This window comes from Miscanthus floridulus, chromosome 1, assembly GCF_019320115.1.
Source record: "Miscanthus floridulus cultivar M001 chromosome 1, ASM1932011v1, whole genome shotgun sequence".
Taxonomy (NCBI): Eukaryota; Viridiplantae; Streptophyta; class Magnoliopsida; order Poales; family Poaceae; genus Miscanthus; species Miscanthus floridulus.
In genome coordinates, this window is record NC_089580.1 from 47677779 (window position 1) to 47700904 (window position 23126).

Genomic DNA, 23126 nt, shown 5'->3' on the forward strand with positions numbered 1-23126 from the left:
GCAGCCGCTTCATTGTAGCCCAATGATCCTCTCGGGGATCTTCCATGAAGCGGCTGACGTAGCCCACGACGAATGTAATATCCAGCCTCGTGTGGACTAGGTAGCGCAGACCGCCGACGATGCTCCAGTAAAGTGTTGCATCTACCTTCGCCGCAGTACTGGCCTTCGTCAGCTTCAGCCGCTCCTCCATCAAAGTCACGCACGGCTTGCACTTAGCCATGCCGCTCCGCTACAACAGCTTCGAGGCGTACGCGCTTTGACCGAGCGTGAGCGCCTCCTTCCCCTATCTCACCTCGATGCCGAGGTAGTAGGAGAGTGCACCGAGATCGCTCATTCAAAAACGAGCTGCCATCTCACGCTTGAAGCTGTCGATGTCCTCCGCACGCGCGCTGGTGACGATCATGTTGTCCACATACACGCCGATGACGAGCTCCTCCTTCCCCCGTCGCCACGTGTAGAGCGTGTGCTCGGTTGCGCATCGTGTGAACCCAAGCTCGCCCAACGTGGAGTCAAGCTTGGCATTCCACACTCGTGGGGCCTGCCGTAGCCCATAGAGCACCTTGCGCAGTCGGAGCACCTTGTGCTCCGCTCCCTTGACGGCGAAACCCGGAGGTTGTCTGAGGAAGACCGTCTCCGCCAGCTCGCAGAGGAGGGCCGATTTTACGTCCAGGTGATGGACGTGCCAGTCCTTTGCTGCTGCCAAAGCCAGTAGAAGTCGGATAGACTCCATGCGCGCTACCGGCGCAAAAACTTCCTCGAAGTCGATGCCCTCGCGCTGGACAAAGCCTCAGGCGATGAGACGCGCCTTGTGCTTGACAATGGCGTCGTGCTCATCCCGCTTGACCTTGTACACCCACTTTAGGCTGATCGGACGACATCCTAGAGGTGGATCAATGAGCTCCCAAGTCTCGTTTTCTTCGATCGCCTTCATTTCGTTCGTCATCGCTCATCGCCAATTTCCATCGTGCTCGGCCAACGTGAATGTGGGTGGTTCCTCTGCACTAACGAGAAGCAGCTCTAGGTCATTGAGCAGCCGACCTGCCAGGTCTAAGGGCCCTGTGCCACCGATGATGTCGTTTAGCCTACGAAAACGCACCTCCTCACTGTCGTGGAAGGCATCCATGAACTCAGTGAGGTCGCTTGGAGGTGAGGTGAACTCGATCGGTGTCGATGGAGATCTCTGTTCCATTAGAGTGGTCGGCACAGCACCTGGAGTGCTCGGCAGCCCAGCCGCAGTGCTCGGCACTACTCCTGGACCACTCATCACCACTCCTGTAGTGGTCGACACCACTGCAGGAGTGCTTGGCACCAGTCTTGGAGTGGTTGGCACCACTACAAGACCTCTCATCTCCATTACGGGAGCATTCAACACTCGTCCTGGAGTGGTCTACACCACTGTAGGACCGTTCGACACCACTCTTGAAGTGCTCGTCACCCCTTCTAGAGTGCTCGGCACCACCCCAGGAGTGCTCGACTCTGTTGCTGGAGTGGTCGGTACTCCTCTCCAACATCTCCACCACCGTGGATGACCAAGTGCTCGACGATGAAGGTGCTAGTGAAACCGCCAGCTTCCCCGTGCCTGGACTGTTGAAAGGACCTAGGATACTGTGAATAGGCGTTTCTAAAAATTGACACCTTTAAATGCGGAAACGATTAGTAAAGAGAGTTTCCAAAATGGAAACTCCAAATTAAGTGTAGTACCACCCCTCACAAGTTTGCCACAGAGTAAACAATGTATAAAGAATATATATAAGTTACAACCCTGCAATACAAAGTTAGAACAAAGAATGAATATATTTAGCACAAGCAGGAAATACCGGACGTGTCCGGTATGGACGTGTTTAGTAGAACATCCTGGCACAGTGATCAGTACTGGACGTGTCCGGTATACACGGTTTCAGTGGAATAGCCCTAAACTTGCTTCTTTTGATTTCTAACTTCAAATAAAATTGCAGGTACCTACTAGATATGACAATATACATAGGTAACCTGCAAAGAGCAAGAGCAACACAAATATCGAATGAAATATAAATTGAGACACGATATTTGTTTTACCGAAGTTCGGACTCGTGCGAGTCCTACTCTCCATTGAGGGGGCTACGGACGACCCAGCGAAGGTCAGCCCTAGAGGATATCACGAAGGTCACTCTAGCCAGAGTCTTTTTCAACTCCTTTTCCAACTTCCACTAGTTGATTCTGAGGCGGCGGAATCGACCGTTACAAACTTTCTGAGGCACACCACAATCTCTCGGGTGCTCTCCGATGACGCCTAACCATCTAGGACCGAAGAGTCCAAGAGTAACAAATGCGAATCACGAAATAGACAATATGCATAAGTGCTCAAGTGGTGGCTTGCTCTCTTTTTCAAATTCTCTCTTAACCCACAAATGGATTTTATTATTTAGATCACACACTCACTAAGAGAGGGTTTGGGAGAGTTGGCAAGGCTCAAAAATGTGTATAGAAACTAGTAGAATCAGCAGCCTCCAAAGGTGGAGGCTTGAGGGTATTTATAGCCCCCTTAGAAAAACTAGCCGTTTTATAGCCGTTGCCATACCGGACATCATACCGGACACGTTCGGATATGACTTACATTGCGTCAACGGTAACTAATTTACAGTGGTGTTGTGAGGCGTCGGAACTCCCGATGAATGACAGAATTCCTGATAGTCGGAACTCTCAACTTACGTCGAAACTCCTGACCCTCAGCATATTTGAAAACTAAGTAACTGAGTTGAAGTATGTGAGGTGTCGGAACTCCCGACACATGCCGGAACTTTCGACCGTTGGAACTTCGGACTCACGTCGGAACTCTCGACCCTCAGGGCTTTTGAAAACTAGCCATTGGCCTCTAGTCGTCCATACCGGACACGTCCGGTATGACCACCACAGTGAACTCTCCAAGTCAGTTAAAGCGCGAGACGTCGGAACTCCCGACCTATGTCGAAACTCCTGACGAACCAACCTGAGAACAACAATTTTACCATTGCTGGGCAAATACCGGACACGTCCAGTATTGCCGTACCAGCAAGGAATCAGTTAGCTCTTTTATCTCTCAAATACTCAAAACTCACATGGGTTAGCTTGAGCACTTATGAAACATTATCTATCAACATGATGCATTCCTCTTAATAGTATGGCATACCTATTAAACTCAATATTAAAGGAAAAATGAATTTATACCGCTCGAGTTGACCTCTTTTGAATTAATGCTGTCTCTTTCAATCTTCATCAAGTAAGGGTGCCAACATGTTGATATTGATCTTGTCACTTGAGCATAGCCATCTTGAGCACGTGACTTGATTCCATTCATCAAATATGAATAACTCCAAATGCATCAAGTCACTTCAAACACTTTGTCCAATATAGATTTGATCCTCCACATCTATATGACCATCGTAGCTTGATTAGTACCTCAACTAAATGCAAGTACTTCCTTCTTCACCCTAGCTAGGTTCTTCAGCCACCAAGCCGTCGCTTGCCCTTCACCCTTGCTTAGTACCTCGAAGCCTTTCCTTGCTATCTTGACCATCTCAAGCCATCAAGTCACATCTTGTGTTGAATCAACTATTCACTTGTATTATTATCTTTTTCATTTCAATTTAGCAAGCTTCAAATATGAGACCATTCTATATGCAATCTCTCATGTCTCATTAATTAATTCTTATGAGCTTGCTTTCACATAGAACATAGAAATCCCACAATAAATAAGCATTTGCATGAATTCAATTTGTATTGTTGTCTTGTGCTTGAACTAGATTGTTTTATACAACAACGCATCATTTTGGCTTTCATTAAGTACCTGTGAGATAACCTATTACCTATCCACACTTAACAAACGGATTAGACCTTTAATCACATTGTCATTCAACCATCCAAAACCCACTAAAGGGCTAGATGCACTTTCAATCTCCCCCTTTTTGGAGATTGATGACAACTTGATTAAAACTTACAAAAGAATATAAACATTTAAACTTTTGGGTTCAATGATTTATGAGAGGCTCCCCCTTAATATGTGCTTGTGATTAGAATTCATGAAATGACCTCAAATATCAATTGCACATACTAAAACATATAGGAGACTCCCCCTAAATCATTGCATCCGTGGAGTGTATGTGTGTGACAAAGTAAAACTGTGATGCATATGTCAAGATATATCACACAAGAAGAAATATAAAGGCATCACATCAAATATTTTCATTCTAGCATGCATGGTCCTTATGGAAATAAATACAACACATGTATGTCACACAAAGCACTCATTACACATTTTTTTCAAGTCCACAAGCCACTAATATATAAATAAAGATCATGTCTCAAGAGATACATAGGCAAAGCATAAATGAGTCATCTCTCATAGGATACAATCTATCTCAAATCCAAGAGACATCAATGAAGCTCAAAAAAACTACAGCCTACAGTACATATCTTCAGGTACAAAGATAAGCAAATGAAACAAGTATCCCTGAAGCTTTAATTAGTCTCTCTCCCCCTTTGTCATCTATCACCATAAAGGTCCAACAATGACAAACTAAGGACAAAGGGGTTGCAAGCTTTCTCTGAACTCTATGATCACTCATCATCATCTTCATCTCTACTAGCATCCTCATCATCTGAGCATGTAGCACCGGCTGGACGAGAACCACCCACATTAGACGGGTCATAGAAACTACCCGTGAGGTCACTCCACCAGTCTGAAGCATACTCGTCTACAGCACTAGGACGTGGTTGAGAGAGAGTAGGCACATGAGCCTGTAGTGGTAAAGTGTCAGGGTGTTCTGGTGCCTGCTGCTGCTATCACTGAAGGAAATCAACAAACTCTGCGTCGTACCTGCCCTGCTGCTCCTCCTCAGTCTCAGGCTCACTAGCTGCCTCATCTGATAGTGGTGATCTAGGAGGATCAAGCTCAAGTCTAGAAGCAATCTGCTTCAAAGTCCGAGTATCCTTCCTCTTAGCCTCCCTCTCCTTCTGTTGACAGGTCTGTATGTCCTTGCACATCCCAAAGATAGCACTGAACATCTTGCGAATAGGAGAAGGAGGACTGTGGCGACATGAAGAAGAATGTGAAGGAGCATGTGGTAGAGGAGAAGCTCGTCCTGCTACACCACCATCTATAGGTGCATCTGCCTCTGGTGGTGCTGCTGCTCCTCCTAGTCCTGCTGGAGGTACCCCAACCTTAGTCAAATCTGCAACAATCTTTAGGGCCTTATGTACCTTGTCATACTCAAAGGTATGCCCTATGACCTGCTCAATCATGTGCATGATGTAGGGAGCAAAACCGCAGCCCTTGAGGGGCCTCTCGCCGACACTCCTGATCTCGCACCATATGAAATCAAAGACGCTAAAAGGTCGTGCATTAGGTGCCATCCTATGGAGCAGGTTCCTCGAGTAATCTGCAATGTTTCCCTTATCTCCACCCTTACAATCAATGGTCTTCCTGAACATCCTATCTAGGTATCTGTAAGTAGGGTGAAGACCTAGAACCTTCCCCACTGCTCCTCTCTCACCCCCTGGTGGGTACATGTAGGCAAGCTACTCTGGAGGCAACACCTGCTCTATGTGGATCCTATTTTTCTAAAGATCATCATCTGAGAAGCCAAGTAGAGCTGCAAAAGCATCATAATCAACATTGTACCACTGGCCCTCAAGCATCCAATGCATACGCCTCTCATCCTCCTCAACATACAGGGTGACGTAGAACTGAGCTACCACCTTTGTGTTCCAGTCATGCTGGAACTCCATAATCTCATAAACCTCTGTATGCTCACAAATGGCAATAGTGTGATCAATGGAGGCCTTCTGCAAATCTCTGACGTACTACCAGTCAATCCACTGAGACCTGGCAATCACCAGGTTCCTGGCGAGGATCACACTGGTGTAGAAGTCCATATGAAAGGCTGTCTGAAATCGATGGTCAAACTGAATCCTTGACAAACCCTTGGATCAATTCTTCTTTCATCTCTAGCCCTTCTGGTCATGTCTTTCCCCTGATAGACAACTCTGGCAACATAAGAGGGTACACTAGGTGGATGTGGCTTAAGTAAACCATAGTGCATATCCTGACCTGGCTGGTGCTGAGCTGGAGGTACTGTCTGCTCCTCCTTAATCTCTTGCTCATCATCTGAGCTGCCACCATCTAAATCTCTATCAGTGCTTTTCCTCTTCCTAGTACTGGGCTCCACTCTATACTCTTCTATATCTGTGTTAGAGGAAGAACTGTTGTCTCCCTCTTTGTACTATGGAGCACCCCCTAGTAGCTCTGGAGAGTCCCCTATTGTTGCCCTGCTCCTGCTGACTAAATCTAGGATGCATTTTCTGTCTTGCCTTTTTGTGTTTCTCCAAAGCTAGATCATGCCTATGCTTGGACCTAGGCTCCTGTCTTCCGCTCATGGCTGTTGTCCTATATCCAAAGATATACAAGGAATTTTAGATTCATGCCCAAACGATAGCTTATTTTAGTTGATATATAGAAATAAGAATAATTGTCCTATGCTTTGTAATCACCTCAACCAAACTAGGTCAAAAGGTTCACAAAACACAATAGACAATTAAACTTAGTCCTAAGAATCAACCACTGAGAAGATTGAAACAAGGGAGCAAAATCTGCTCTGCTGTCCCATACCAGACACGTCTGGTACGCATACCATCCGGTATGAGCGGACAGCAACCCTAACTGGGGTGCTTGGCTCAATCTTCAACCAATCCAATCCAAACTTTGGGCATTGCTTCTAGACAGGTAATGTAGCATCTCTACCGAAGGAATTCCAAAATCATGTCCTAACTGCTTAGATTGGATGAGATCCGGGATTAGGGTACCTTGTGAGAGTGAATGAAGATACGATTGGAAATCTAAGTCCCGGAGTCTTTGATCCTAATGCAAATCTCCTCCGATCCAATCTCCCTCTTCCTTTTCACGGTGGAATCACTCGATCGCCAATATGGTGGAACAGAGGTGGTGGCGTCGGCTTGGAGGAGAGAAAAGAGAGATAGAGGATCAGGGCCGAAGGGGTACTGACCATTTTTATAGCCCCGCTCATACCGGACACGTCCGGTAGGCATACCGAACACGTCCGGTATTTGAGGGCTGGCTGATCTTTTTCCAAATTTCATTCACTTAATTCCAATCCCCTTCTCTATCATTTCTTGATCAAAAACATGTATGTCATTGATCCAAATAAGATGTAATTACTTTTCTTATGCAAATGCCATGAGTAGCACTTCTATTTTCTAAATATTTGGCATATAGATATTGATCACTTGAGAGAGAGATTGTGAGACATAGTATATTGTGGACTTAAGAAAGTCATGTCATGTGTAATTAGCCAATCAAACAATCAAGGAGAGCTATAATTATCACATGACAAAGCTAGGTCACAAAGACCAAGATTCAAATAGTTTCTCAAATTCACACCACCTACACATGCTAGTAATGAGTGTTGAAAAACATCTCTCCTATATCACACAAATACACATTCAAACATATAAAGAGCCTTAGATGCACTTACAATGCATGTATGTAAAGATATACCTTTGCCTTGAGCCCACAAGAATACCACTAAGAAGATATATAGCATGATAGTCTTTATGTTGACCTTAGTTGCCAAATAATCATGCTAGATACTAAATCAATTTTTCATCCCAATGACTACAAAGAATGCTAGATAAGTTTGTTAGTCCACAAGGTGCAAAATAGAAACTGAGCTCCCCCTAAATAAGTGCTTTAAGTAATTTAAATGACTTTCAACTAACACTTCATTCTATTAAGAATTTGGGAGTCAATTTTCTATTTTGAACCATAACCAAATAATTTGCCATATTTAAATTTGAGTTCAAGAGATGCTCACAATCCACTTAGATTTGATAAACCACAAGCTTCTGAGTAAATTGAGGATATATGAAAATATATGGATTAAAGACTCAGTTGCAATCTAATTAGTGTTCTGGTTCCTACAATACCGGACACGTCCGATAGGTATACCAGACACATCTGGAATACGCAGAACAAAAATACTTTCTTCCTGTCCCTGGCCATACTAGACACGTCCGATAGGTGCAGGACTGAAACAAATAATTCGCTGATTGTGATTCTTCTTTTAGCTCTATTATTTATTGTATACCTACATCTCAACAAATGAATTGCTCTACTGGAGAGCTATTAAAAGCATCATATGGAAAAATAAAATATTTTTCAATTAGCCACTTTCAATATTTCACAAATATGTCTATTTGTGAACTATTGAACACAAAACAAACAAGATGGCTATCCTATAAGGTTTAGGTACTTGTTACCAATGGTGCGGATGAAATATATGATATATTTATTGAATTATCTTCGGGTCAACCATATAAGAGATTATGATAAGAATTGATTGATAGATTGAGTGAATATTATCAAATTGCTTGCTCAACCACCCCGAAGCCTCAATCTCATCACCAAGTACCTACATCATTAACCTAAGCACACTTTGGTACCCAACTCTTGTTGGGTCCTTTTTGGTTAGTCAAAGTGCTTAGGCACCCAAATGGTTTTAGCACTAGTTTATGGTGAACACATCACCTTGCTAGTGCTAACTTCATTTGTGGTCTTCCTAAGATTATCATTATAAACAAATGTGTTCGGCTTAGGAGCGTTACCATTTGGGTATTTATAGTTTAGATGCCCCTTTCTTCTGCAAGCATAGCATACGCGACCTTTATTTGCTCTATGCTTGTTTTGCTTGTATAGACATCTATCAACCTTGTGGCCCATCTCATTGCATCCATAGCATCTTCTTATTGCAACTTGGCCTTTCTTTCTTGCCTCTTTGTACATTGGGCATTTCTTGGTAGGATGCCCCAATTTCTTGCTCATGAGACAAGCGTTTTGTCCATCGCTTTTCTTTTGGTTGGCCAACTTGTTTAAGGCCTTTTGTTCAGCCACTTCACACTTATCGGGCCAACTCTTATGTGGACACATTGCCCGCTCATGTCCATATAATCCACAACCATAGCATAACCTTTTTCATGTTTCTTGCTCTTGGTTGTGTTGGCCTTACTTGAAATGTGATTCTTTTGTTGGGCTTTGGAGGAAGCAAGGTTTGAACCCTTCTCGAGCTTCTTCACCATGTTATCACGGTTATCTTGAGAAGGTTGTGCTTTCTCCTTACCCTTCAACCGAATCACATCTTTCTTTAATCTTTTCACCTCTTCTTTGAGCTCTATGTTTTCTATGAGATTTAGCTCAATCGAAGATTGGCTTGCTTGAGGAGCACACTCATTAGTACAAGAAATATTTAATTGAGATGATGTACTAGTGAGGGAATGTGTAAGAGGTTGAGAAAATTTTACCGATGTCATCACAACCTCATGAGCTACCTCAAGCATGATGCTTGATTCTACTACTTCCTCATGAGAGCACTTTATATGAACATAGTTTGCTTGTAGCACATTATACTTGCTTGATAGTTCATCTAGCCTTGTCTTGAGCTCAAAGTTTTCCTTCTCTAGTTGTGAAACACTAGAAGAGGAGTTAGTAACTAAAGTATGCTCAATTGACAATTTTTCATACCTTTCACTTAGAGCCATTAGTTCTTCCATCTTGGAGATGAGAAACAATTCTTGCTTTTGAAGTGATTGCTCTTGTTTCTCAATCTCTTCTTCAAGCTCATCATTCTTTTCAACTATCTTCATGATAATAAACTTGTCTTTGCGGTTAAGATGATCAAGGTTATAGTTGTCTTCAACTTCAATATCACTCTCATCTTGATCATCTACTTGTGCTTTTTCCTTTTCTTGATCTTTCTTATTACTCTTTTTCTTACTTTTCTTGGCCATGAGACACAAGTGATGAGTATCATAAGATACTGAGGTTGACTCATCACTTGGTCGTCACCGGGCTTGAGCATCGTTGCAAATAGCTGCTTGATGGTCTGCTGCCTCGGCTATACCGGACGCATACCAGACATGTCCGGTATGTGTAGGCAAACAATAAGTCATGCGCTGCTTGCACTTCTTGCTCCGACTCAGCGCTCTTGAGGTTTTGTGAGGCTTCTTCGCTGCATGAAGACACAATGAACATACTTTCCATTGACACGATCTCAAGTGCATCATCGCATTTAGATTTTCCATATAAATCAAAAAGACTAGTCCAAATGAGATGAGCATTCTCCGGAGGTGGTTGTCCATTGAAGATTGTCTCATCTTAAACCTCTACACTCAATGTACTCAACATGACATTAATAGCTTGAGCATTAAGTTGCACGCATATCTCTTCCTCTTTTGATAAATTTTTGTAGTTGCTCCAATCAACTATAGAAAGAGGTATGCTTGCATCCACAATATGCTCAACAAGAGGACTACTATCCTTAAAAGCATTGAGCACATGAATTGACCAAGGTAGAAAGTTTGAACCATCATTTTGGAGAAGCACCGGCTCCAACTCGATAGGCGTCGACATCCTTTTCTCACGGCGGTGAAGCTTTGGGTGAGAACCTCGCTCTAATATCAATTGAAAGGACCTAGGATGCCACCTAGAGGGGGGATGAATAGGAGTTTCTAAAAATTGACACATTTAAATGCGAAAACGATTAGTAAAGAGAGATTCCAAAATGGAAACTCCAAATTAAGTGTAGTACCACCCCTCATAAGTTTGCCACAAAGTAAAAGTATAAAGAATATATATAGAAGTTACAACCCTGCAATACAAAGTTAGAACAAAGAATGAATATATTTAGCACAGGTAGGAAATACCGGACGTGTCCGGTAGACATACCGGATAGACGTGTTCAGTAGAACAGCCTGGCACAGTGATCAATACCGGACGTGTCCGGTATACACGGTTTTAGTGGAATAGCCCTAAACTTGCTTCTTTCGATTTCTAACTTCAAATCAAATTACAGGTACATACTAGATATGACAATATACATAGGTAACCTGCACAAGAGCAAGAGCAACATAAATATCGAATGAAATACGAATTGAGACACGATATTTGTTTTACCGAAGTTCGGACTCGTGCGAGTCCTACTCTCTGTTGAGGGGGCTGCGAGCGACCCAGCGAAGGTCAGCCCTAGAGGATACCATGAAGGTCACTCTAGCCGGAGTCTTTTCCAACTCCTTTTCCTTCTTCCACTAGTTGATTCCGAGGCGGCGGAATCGATCGTTACAAACTTTCCGAGGCACACCATAATCTCTCGGGTGCTCTCCGGCGACGCCTAACCGTCTAGGACCAAAGAGTCCAAGAGTAACAAATGCGAATCACGAAATAGACAATATGCACAAGTGCTCAAGTAGTGGCTTGCTCTCCTTTTCAAATTCTCTCTTAACCCACAAATGGATTTTGCTATTTGGATCACACACTCACTAAGAGAGGGTTTGGGAGAGTTGGCAAGGCTCAAAAACGTGTATAGAAACCAGCAGAATCAGCAGCTTCCAAAGGTGGAGGCTTGGGGGTATTTATAGCCCCCTTGGAAAAACTAGCCATTTTATAGCCGTTGCCATACCGGACATGTCCGGATATGACTTATACTGCGCTAACAGTAACTAAGTTACAGTGGTGTTGTGAGGCGTCGGAACTCCCGATAAATGCTGAAATTCCCGACAGTCAGAACTCCTGACTTATGTTAGAACTCCCGACCCTCAGCATATTTGAAAACTAAGTAACTAAGTTGAAGTATGTGAGGTGTCGGAACTCCCGACACATGCCGAAACTTCCGACCGTCGAAACTCCAGACTCACATCGAAACTCCCGACCTCAGGGCTTTTGAAAACTAGCCGTTGGCCTCTAGTCGTCCATACCGAACACGTCCGGTATGACCACCACAATGAATTCTCCAAGTCAGTTAAAGCGCGAGACGTTGGAACTTCCGACCATTGGCGGAACTCCCAACCGTCGAAACTCCTGACTTACGTTGGAACTCCTGACGAACCAACCCAAGAACAACAATTTTACCATTGCTGGGCAAATACCGAACACGTCCGGTATGAATACCGGACACGTCCAGTATTGCCGTACCAGCAAGGAATCAGTTAGCTCTTTTGTCTCTCAAATACTCAAAACTCACATGGGTTGGCTTGACCACTTATGAAACATTATCTATCAACATGATACATCTCTCTTAATAGTACGGCATATCTATTAAACTCAAGATTAAAGGAAAAATGAATTTATACCGCTTGAGTTGACCTCTTTTGAATTAATGTCGTCTCTTTCAATCTTCATCAAGTAAGGGTGCCAACATGTTGATATTGATCTTGTCACTTGAGTATAGCCATCTTGAGCATGTAACTTGATTCTATTCATCAAATATGAATAACTCCAAATGCATCAAGTCACTTCAAACACTTTGTCTAATATAGATTTGATCCTCCACATCAATATGACCATTGTAGCTTGATTAGTACCTCAACTAAATGCAAGTCCTTCCTTCTTCACCCTAGCTAGGTTCTTCGGCCGCCAAGCCGTCGCTTGCCCTTCACCCTTGGTTAGTACCTCAAAGCCTTTCCTTGCTATCTTCACCATCTCAAGCCATCAAGTCACATCTTGTGTTGAATCCACCATTCACTTGTATTGATATATTTTTCATTTCAATTTAGCAAGCTTCAAATATGAGACCATTCCATATGCAATCCCTCATGTCTCATTAATTAATTCTTACGAGCTTGCTTTCACATAGAACATAAAAATCCCACAATAAATAAGCCTTTGTATGAATTCTATTTGCATTATTATCTTGTGCTTGAACTAGATTGTTTTATACAACAACGCATCATTTTGGCTTTCATTAAGTACCTGTGAGATAACCTATTACCTATCCACACTTAGCAAACGGGTTAGACCTTTAATCACGTTGCCATTCAACCATCCAAAACCCACTAAAGGGCTAGATGCACTTTCAACTGTCCCAGTCCTAGGCTGCCTTCTCGTCGAACATGACGTCGTACGAGACAAGCACCTTGCCTCCACGTGGGTTGTAGAGCCGATACACCTTGGTACCTTCCACATAGCCTAGGAGCACCATCGGTGTGCTCCTGTCTTCGAGCTTGCCGAGGTGAGGCTTGTTGTTCCTCACATGGCCGACGCAGCCAAATGTCCTGAGGAAGGACACGTTTGGCTTGTGTCCATGCCAAGCTTCAAACGACGTCTTACCCTTCAGGGCCTTGGTGGGCGCGCAGGTTGAGGATGAACACCACCGTGGTCATCGCCTCACCCCAGAACCTTGCCGGCATGCCCTTGGCCTTCATCATGGATCGAGCCATGCCGACCACCGTCTGGTTCTGCCACTCCACCACGCCATTCTGTTGTGGCGAGTATGGCGCGGTGTGATGTCGCACCATACCCTGATCCACGCAGTACGCAACGAACTCCACCGAAGTGAATTCGCCGCCCTGATCAGTCCGCAGCACACGTAGCTTCTTGCCGCTCTCTGCCTCCGCGCGTGCCTTGAACTTCTTAATCACCGCCGCCGCCTCGTCCTTGCTCGTCAGGAGTTACAACCACATATAGCGACTGTAATCATCCAAGAGTAGGAGAAAGTACCGCCGACCACCATTTGTGGCTGGCGTGATTGGCCCGCAAAGATCACCGTGGACGAGCTCAATAGCGTCCACCACGCGATACTTGGCCGCCTTTGAGAACTGCAGCCTCCTCTGCTTCCCGGCCAGGCAGCTGTCACTTAGCTCGCCCGCATGCTCGATGTGAGGCAGCCCTCGGACCATCTTCTCTAGCCGACTGAGCACGTCGAAGCTAAGATGGCCAAACCGAGCATGCCATAGCCACAGCTCCTCAGTGTGCCGTGCTGCCAGGCACACCAGCTCCTCCACCTTCAAGTCGAGCAGGTACAATCGATTATGTGAGTGTTTTACCTTCGCGAGAAGATGCCACTCCCGATTCTGAATCCTCAGGATCCCGCTCTCGATCAGTACCTCGCATCCGCGCTCATTGCTAATGCTGATGATGCTTGAACGCAGCTGCAAGATGTAATATACATCCGTTAGCACGCAGTGCTCACCGTTCTGGCACCTGAAGATGATGGTGCCGTGCCCTCGGATCGCCACCCTTCAACCATCACCGAACTTCATCATGCCGGTCACATCGTCATCAAGCTCGGAGAAGGCTTCCTTGGAGCCCGTCATGTGGTTGCTAGCGCCGGAGTTTAGGTACCAGCACTGCTCCTGTCCGCCACCCACACATCCAAGGTAGACTTGGGCGCGCAGTTCGTCGAGGTGGACAACCTTCAGAGCCTTCCTAGGCCCTTTCACCGCCATCACCTCTCCCTTATCCAAGGCCTCAACGTCGTGCAGTGCACAGAATGTCGCCATCAAGAGAGTGACATCATCATCATCATCAGCCTATGCCAGATGAGCCTTAGCCTTCTTCTCCTGACTGCGATTTGGGCACTCCTATGCCCAATGGCCTGTCTTCCCACAACGTCGGCAGGCGTTGGGGTCGACCTTCTTCTTCTCTGAAGAAGCCTTGCCACGGCGCTTGTCATAGCCACCGTGGCTAGAGGAGGCTTCTCCGGAGTTCCTCCGGGCAACCCACTCCTTTGTCAGTAGCAGCTTGCCGCTGTCCTTCGACGTTGTGGTCTGCTCCATGCGCTCGTCCACTGCCCACAGACGGCATGTCACATCCTCAATGGTGAGGGTGGACAAGTCCAGCATCGTCTCTATGGAAAGAGCGATCTAGATGTACTTTATCGGCACAGAGTGGAGGTACTTAGAGACTGTCTCTTCTTCATCGATGGTGACGCTGTGGCTTCTCAGCTTGCTGATGAGTGTCTGCAGGCGGAGGGAGAAGTTCTCCATCGATTCACCATCCTTGAACTTGAGGTCAGCGTACTACTGCTTCAGCAGCTAGGCCATCGCCTTCTTTGCGCGATCGGAACCGCATCGCCGCAATGGCCTCCCACGCCTCCTTAGCAGAGCTCTTCACCCCCAACGGCTCCCTGTACTCCGCTGGCACAGTAGCGAGGATAGCCTTCAACGCGGACATGTCGTATTCTTCATTGTTGGTGCCCTTGTCAACAGCATTCCAAAGCCGTCAGGCACTGAGCTTGACCTTCATGGTCACTGACCACTCGACATAGTTGGTGCGAGTCAGCGTCGGCCAACTGGTGCCGCTGACCTCCCGCACTATGCGCACTACGATCTCCTGTCGTGGATGGGCAGCCACAGTAGCGCCACTGCTATCGCCCATCTCCAAACCGTCCGTCATCGCCAGCGGTTAGTCCGACGACGGCGCTTGTACGGCTTCGATACCACTTGTTGTCCCACTTGATCACCGGCACGGGTGAGTCGACCACTCACCAGCATTGTTGACCACGCACTATCGTTGCCGACCACACACTATGGCCAGAGGTAGAAGAAGGGAGAGAGAACAGAGCACACACACACAACACAAGCACCAGCGTTGGTCGGAGCTCTGTAGAGGAGATGGCAAAACTGAACTCGCTCTCTTTACTGAGTTGCAGTGGCAAACTATATATACAACTCTACCCATCTAATCCTAGTACACAAGCATGTCAGGCTATTATGCTGCTACAATAACTAGATGTGAAAGCAAGGCTGACTTTGACGTCTGCCCCTACTGTGGCTACAGTGCAATAGGGGAGCCTTGCGGCGTCTGCCCCTACAGCGGCTACAGTGCAGCAGCAGGGAGCCCTTTCGGCGCCGCCTGTCCCTGCCGCGCGTTCACACAAGGGGAGCAGTAGATTACTTAACAAGAGACACTTAGGATTAGCTAAGGAATCAGGCCTAAGTTACAAAAGAGAGGTATGTTTCAAAAAAAAGGTATGAGTTAGCATGTAAGTTTTACTTTAGGTGTAAGGGTGTCATAGTTGTTTTTCTGTGCCTCTGGTGACCTTGCAAGAGCAACTGGAGCACTGATAGGATATGAAACTGCACCTATTAGGTACAGATTCAGATCTTCATGTTTTTGTGTAGCGCTCTGTAGAGGTATAAGAGTGTCTGAAAAAGTCTAAGCGGAAAGACAAATATGTGAACTGTAAGTAAAAGCAATAATCATTAAGGAGCAGTCTAGTCAGCAGCAAATGCAGGAAACACTGACAGATTGTCACATTTTATTTATGTAGCTGTAATAATCCAGAAAAAGGTATAATTTCTTTAAACTAAAAGTCTAAAACATGGTCTACCACCAGATGATTTTCAGATATGTATAATGTTGACCAGTTTTATGTGGTGCTTAGATTGGTTCTCTGTATATGGAGGAAGTAAAAAATTGAAAATTCTTTAGGAGAGCTATACATATTCAGACATGTATACTGTTGACCCCTTTTATAACTAAACTAAAACAGCACTGCAATCTAACCATTATTATATTATTTATGCAGTGGAATTCTAAAACACAAATGAAAGAGAAATCTATTTTTGGAGCTTTGCATGGATGCCGGTACTTTCAATTCAACTCATAAATATGAAAAATGGAGAATGAGTCAGATATTATTTTCGTTCTTGAAGACTCTTCGCAAACATTTGTATACTGTAATGAAGTTTCACCATAATATGCTAAGATATGTCAGATACTCATGTCAAACTTACATTTGCCTTTATAAAGACAATAAATGTGATAACGAATGGCACCTAAGCAAATGCAACTCAATGAATCTCAGCATCATTGGTCTAAACAATACAGACTATATGCTTTATATTTTAGGCAACAATAATATCTACAGATTGAGTATATCACCTGCATCTAATACAAAAATCTATCGTATGGGTAAGGTTCCTTGCCAAACAGTTCTTCCCTATCAGCACACCTAGATTTCAGATTAATCCACAAGCTAACATATTGGAGCGAAGTTATTACATACGTTTATCAAAAAACAGAATTTCGTAAAGACCAACCTTCCAAATTTTGGGGAATGGAAATATCCATGTGTCAGGCGCATTTCATCGAACATACAGTGCCATTCCTGCCATGGGGCTTCAACTGCATTTGGCAACGGAGGAAATGAGTAATCATAGACTGTTTAAATTTACCTCCCATGCAATAATCACAGGCAGCAAAGAGACGTGGAGCTTGGAGGTGGAGGGACACTACTGCTCGGCACTGAGGCTGATGCGGTGATCCCGACCATCCCCTACAGGCTGGAGCACTGGAGGACCCCTCACCATGGCGCGGATCCGAGGTCCACGTACAACACGCTCACCGGCACTCGTGTGCTGTGGCACTGGGGACCGCTCATGCCCGGGCCGGCACGGCAGTGTCTGCCTGCACCCCGGGACACCGCGACGGGAGCCTTCGTCGCCGTTGACCTGCCGCGCCGGGGGCAACCGTGCTGGTGCGCCGCCGCACGGGGCGGGGGGGGGGGGGGGGGGGGGGGGGGGCTCGCATGCCGATGCGCTGGGGCCTCGCCGCCCGCTGCTGTTTGAGAGAGAGGAAGAGGGAGGGAGGAGCTGCGCCGTAGCAGGAGGCAGAGCATGCGGAAGGGGCGAGTTTCTCGACAATTCGCGACCGCCCGTGAGTGGGGCCAAACGGGCGAGACCCGAACCGATCTGCAATCGGACGGTTATATCTCTAGTTAGCTTGATCCAACGGTTCATGGGTTAGCGGGCGACATGGCCTGCTCCACTGCCCGGTAATTGGGCCTGTTCGGCTGTTCTTGTCCTGCTTGTTTCAGCTTACTATTGAATCATTTGAACCAGCCGGTACACAGTGCCTCTGTGTACCAGCCGAACACGGCCAGCCACAAATACGTCGTGGCCCACGCCATGCAAGAAATTAATTTGTAACCTAGCTCGTCGGGGAGGCATATGCAAAGGATTATTACTGCAAATTAATCACGTACGACTTGCTGGCATGCTGCTTCACCAATGCAATGGAAAATCACATGGTCGGCCGGCCGGCTGGTAGATTCCAGGGCCTCCATCAGTCTATAAATCGCTCGTCCTGCAGGCCACCTTCAATATGCACGACCACCTCAACCTTGCAGTGATAGACAACACATATTGTGAGTTCGTGTGAGGAGAAGATGACGGTGTCATTGAGGAAGAGAACCGCACGGCTCGGCCTCCTCTTGTTTGTTGTCGGCATGCTGCTCCTGCAGCAGCACATTGCAGTGGGATGTTGGGGGAGTGGAATTTATAGTTGTGATGTTTCAGCATCAGGAGATGATGTCGGGTTTTCACGAGGAGGAGGAGGAGGAGGAGGAGGCGGTGGCGGTGGTGGTGGAGGTAGAGACAATGGCCAAAGAGTGTTGCCCTAGTAAACTAATATATGTTCTTATCATGATGTCTTCTTGTGTCTTTTAGTTGTGTCACCATGTTATGTATGAATAATAATGGCCAGAGAGGATGGTGATGGAGGTAGAGACAATGGCCAAAGAGTATTGCTATAGTAAACCAATACATGTTCTTATCATGATGTCTTCTTGTGTCTTTTAGTTGCGTCATCATGTTATGTATGAATAATAATCGTACTCCTGTAGGTTAGTAGCGTCACCATATCGTGTATGAATAATAATTGTACTTCATGTTTAATGCTTGAACGACTTGTTTCATATTGCTTACCGTATGATTCACAGAGGAGAAAAAAAACTAGCACATTGTTGTTGTATATGTACATATACACTAGTTGAGTGCCCGTGGATGCTACAGGTATATATATAAAATGGAGTCCCATGACATACAACCGCACGCATAAAACATATGCAAAATCTCATGAATCACAAACAAATACATAATTCAAACTGCTTTTTTTTTAAATCAAAGAAAGCAAGCACAGTTTTTTTACGAGGCGCTGCCATGTTGAACAGGGAGCGGAAGCAGGAAGAAAAAGAAAAGAGAAGCAAAGGATGAGGGAGTCATTGTGCTGTGCGCAGTCGTCCATGCATGCTTTCATATAGACGACGACACGTACGTGTTGTTCCTCCGTTGACGACACGTACAGCAGGGCGACACCGCGAATATCCTCGTACGTCACGGCCGACGCCACAAATACGTCATGGCCCACGCCGAAATTAGTTTGTAACCTCGTCGGGAGGCATATGCAAAGGATATTGTTATTACTGCAAATTAATCACGTACGACTTGCTGGCATGCATGCTGCTTCACCAATGCAATGGAAATCACATGTCCGGGTCGTTTTGTTCTAACTTCTAAGTATATATATGTGTGTGTTCCCTCGAGTAATTAAGCAGGTTCAGAGCGTGGGAATGTTTGTGTATTAAGCTTGTATGTAGTGTATATAAGCGGTGGCGGAGTCAGGAATTTTGTGGAGCCTGGGCAGGGTACAATGCCATACTACGACAGTATTTGGAGGAGCTCCTGCTCTGGCACTGTTGTGTTATTGTAGCGCCTGATATACGCCAAAAGTAAAATTTAAAGCTGGTTGAAGTTGTTTTATTGTGAGAGAAAAATATTGTAGATTCTAGCTGATAAGTTCAAGTGAACAGACCCAAAGCAATTTAAACCATGGAAAGAACTTTTGTGAATTTGGACTTTACATATTCAACTAGAACTCAATTATGTTATTATTATCATACGTGCATATATTTACTGGCGGCGAGGCAAACCATTATTCACTAAGGCTTTGGCCATTTCGCCCCTTACTCCGACTAATAAGTGTTTACAGATACTCTCCGATGCTAGTTTTGGGGTAGAATAATGGTAGTTACATAATAAATTAAATGCATCATTGGGCCTCTTGAGTCTTGACTAATTCCATGCTCTTTGGAATAGCATTTTTTTACAACAACATATATATTTATATTATCACAGAACCGTTTTACAAAGGGGTCCTCCGTAGAAGACCAAATTACAACAAAGTCCTGTAGCTAGATGGGAAAGCAACACCATCGTTGGCGATGCGGAAGATAAGTCCGCCGGCGAAGGGCAAAGACGCATGCACCCGGATGGACTAATCGCACAAAAGTGCCGGTTAAAGGAGGGTCGATTGAGCCGTCGGAGGAGACGCACACCGGCGACCAAAGGATGTTGTTGATGTCGTCGCTGGAGGTTGAAGAAGAAGCTCGAACCTGGATCCCATAAGGAGGCGGATCAGAGCTGGCAAACCAACACCAGAAGAGGAGCTGCCTTGCTGAAGAAAGGAGCACCAGAACTGGAGGCTGCTGTAAGGAGATGGATGCGGGCGATGAAGGTTGTGGATCAGGAGGGAGCGGATCTCGTCGATGGCGGGTGGAAGTGGAAGCAGAGATGTTGGAGAGGAGATCCGCGAAGAAGACGAATGGAATTATTTTATTTCTACTGACCTTTTAGTCGACGATGTCGGCGGCGAGGAAGACCACGGCTATGGCGACGACAATGGCAAGACAGGACTTTCCCCGCAGGGAGACAACCATCCGGGCACTCTAACTATTATCTACTAAGTACTAGGTGGGGAGGGGGCCCCACTCCCAGCCCTCTCCGGCGAGCTCGCCGGAGGTGGGAGGGAGGGGGCCGGCTGGGTCTGGCTGGGAGAGCGCGAGAAGAGGAAGCCACGCCAGGTTGGCTGCGGCACCTCCCGTAGGAAATGAGCGGCGAGAGGAGAGTTCCTCTTTGGAATAGCATTCACTAGGCTCTGGCACCACCAGCAGGTAGACGTTCAGGTTAACACCTTTGGGCGTGTTCTTGACAGGATTACCTTGACTTTCGAATCCAGAATTGACTTGAGGGCAGATAGTTTTCTTTGAGTGCTAAAATCTAGCCGCCAAAGGAATATATATAGCTTCCTTGGCTATGCTAGTAAACTTCCAAGAAAAGTATATTCCTTGAGGGGCTTATAAGATCCATCAAGGAAATTAAGCATTTTCTTGAGTGTGAATGTAAACCTTAACCATTTCCTTCACCGCTATTCTTAACTCCTCTTCTATAAGATCCATCAAGAAAATATAATTTCCATGGCTATTATTCTAAGCTAGCAAGGAAATTTACAGTTTTCTCGAGGATCATGCAAGGAACTACAATTTCTGTAGCCACGCATAAATTCATTTCAATTACATAATAGTAAATTAGTTCAATTTTTTTGAGAATTCCTTAACAAGAATCTATATGTAGTATATTACATTAAAAAAAATTTGGTATATAAGATAAAAAGTTTTGCATGTTACTTTAGAAGGGTTTCTTACTTAGTTATTTGAAATTTTTGTGAAGAAAAAACAAATTTTGCATGACAAATGCCCATGTAAGTTCACATTTGTTAGTATGATTATAAAAGTTAGTTTATCTACAAATTAGAACCGTACACGAGTAAGAAAAGGCTTTGAGATGTACAAACATCAAAGTTTGGTTTAAGTTATATCTGAAACTTTGCGAGAGATATATCATTTTGGTTTGAGGGTCACCTAAATTTGGGGGTCTGAGTATAGGCCCTGCTAGAGCTGTATTTTTTACTCTAGTCCTTAAATTGTAGTTTATGGTCTTGAATAGAGTCCCTACTGGAGATACTCTAGATCTTCAGACTATTCGTTTGGTCGTATTTGGTTTATAGGTCATGACTTATTAGACAACGAACAATATTTTTTTTCTCACACCAAACCAGATAACAGTATTTTCAACTATGGCTTATCAGTCAAATAAGCCCAAACAAACGGGGCAATTCACAGTGGAGCACCGAGGTTGCGCACGTATGGATATACCTAGCCGGCTAGCCGGAACAAACGAGCGGGATGAGGCGGGCCGGCGACTAACGAGGCGGCGCAGTGGCCAGCTAGGGACCTTGCGATTGGAAGTTGGAACCCACACAGTGCTCGGCATCAAAGTTGAGTGGGCCGGCCTAGTGGGTATTAACATAACGTTACATTTTTGGCTGTGGCCTTTGTGGGTCATCCTGTTGATCCAGTAAATAAATATAACATTTCTAAAAAAAAGTAAATAAAACCAAACTTCCCCTCATAAAAAAAAAGTAAATAAAACCAAACAAGTGGATGCCCACAGCCGAGCACCGAGGTTGCGCACGTAGTTATGGGCATTCCGGCAAGATGGAGGCTGCACGTGGAACGGCCGGTTTTGTGGCTCCCGACGGCTCCGGCCTGCTCGTCGCATTATTTTTGCCGCGTCCGTCGCCATTGACGGGTGCGCGGCGATGAGCCATGCGTTGCAGCTTGCGGCATGCGGGCGACGGGGTGATGCGTCATATTCTTGCCGAGTCCACAAAGGGGCCGGGAAAAATAAACCCGAGCGCGCGCGGCGCGGCCTGAAAAAGATGTGAATCTGATGCGGCACATAGCCGGAGCCACCGGTTCCATTCCATTGCCCGGCGGCGTACGTCACGCGCCGCCCCCGATGGACGCCTCCAGTCTCCACCACCGAACCGGCTGGCACGCACGCATGCAGCCATGCCACCATCCCATGGCAGACCAGCCATCTGAATTAATAACGTAGTACGCTCAATGCAAAAGGCTCAGCTGGCCAGATTAGCGATCCGTTAATTAGCATAGCTTCCGAGCAAGTTGCGGCTGGTAGGGCCAGCGCGCGGCACCTAGCTGCATCAGTCGTCAGACGGGAAGAAGACGCAGCTAGATAGCCGAAAGGCGTCCGGGGTCGGCGGCAAGTTGCATGCGTGTAGGACCTGCGTGCGTGGGCGTGGGCGTGGGAGTCAGTCCGTCCGAGGCGCCAACGACCGAGGAGAGGAGGCCAGGTGAGCTGGGCGCTAGGCACGAGCGGGAGCGGATCTACGAGTGTCGGAAGGGGCAAGCTAGGCTAGCGGACGAGGAAGAGAGGCCAGGGAAGGAAACGCTCCGGGCGCCGGTTTGAGGTGGCGATGGCAACGCCCACGCGGCCACGCGGCGACCTCAAGCCCGCCCCGTCCTTGGCGGCCGCCAAGGGGCAAGGGGCAGGGACGTCGTATTGGTTGAGGATTATTACTCAACCACCCCACCAGGGCCCCGGCCCCCCGCCGCGCGTCGCTTTCCGGCCTTTTTCTTTGCTGCTGCTAGTCGGCTCAATCCACTTTGTTCCTATCCACAAACCCTGTTCCGCGGCTTAGATTAACCCTGCCAAAACGCCCGCACTGACACGCTCGGATCCTCTGCAGTTGCGGAATTCATGATTCACATAGTTTTGCTCTAGCAGTACGTTGTAAACGTCTAAATCAAGGGACCTGCATCCTTGCGTCTACCATTAATTGGCAAGACAAATCACCAGGCGAGTTGTCATTTGCCACGTTCTAGGAATGCGAACCTCGGTCTTCA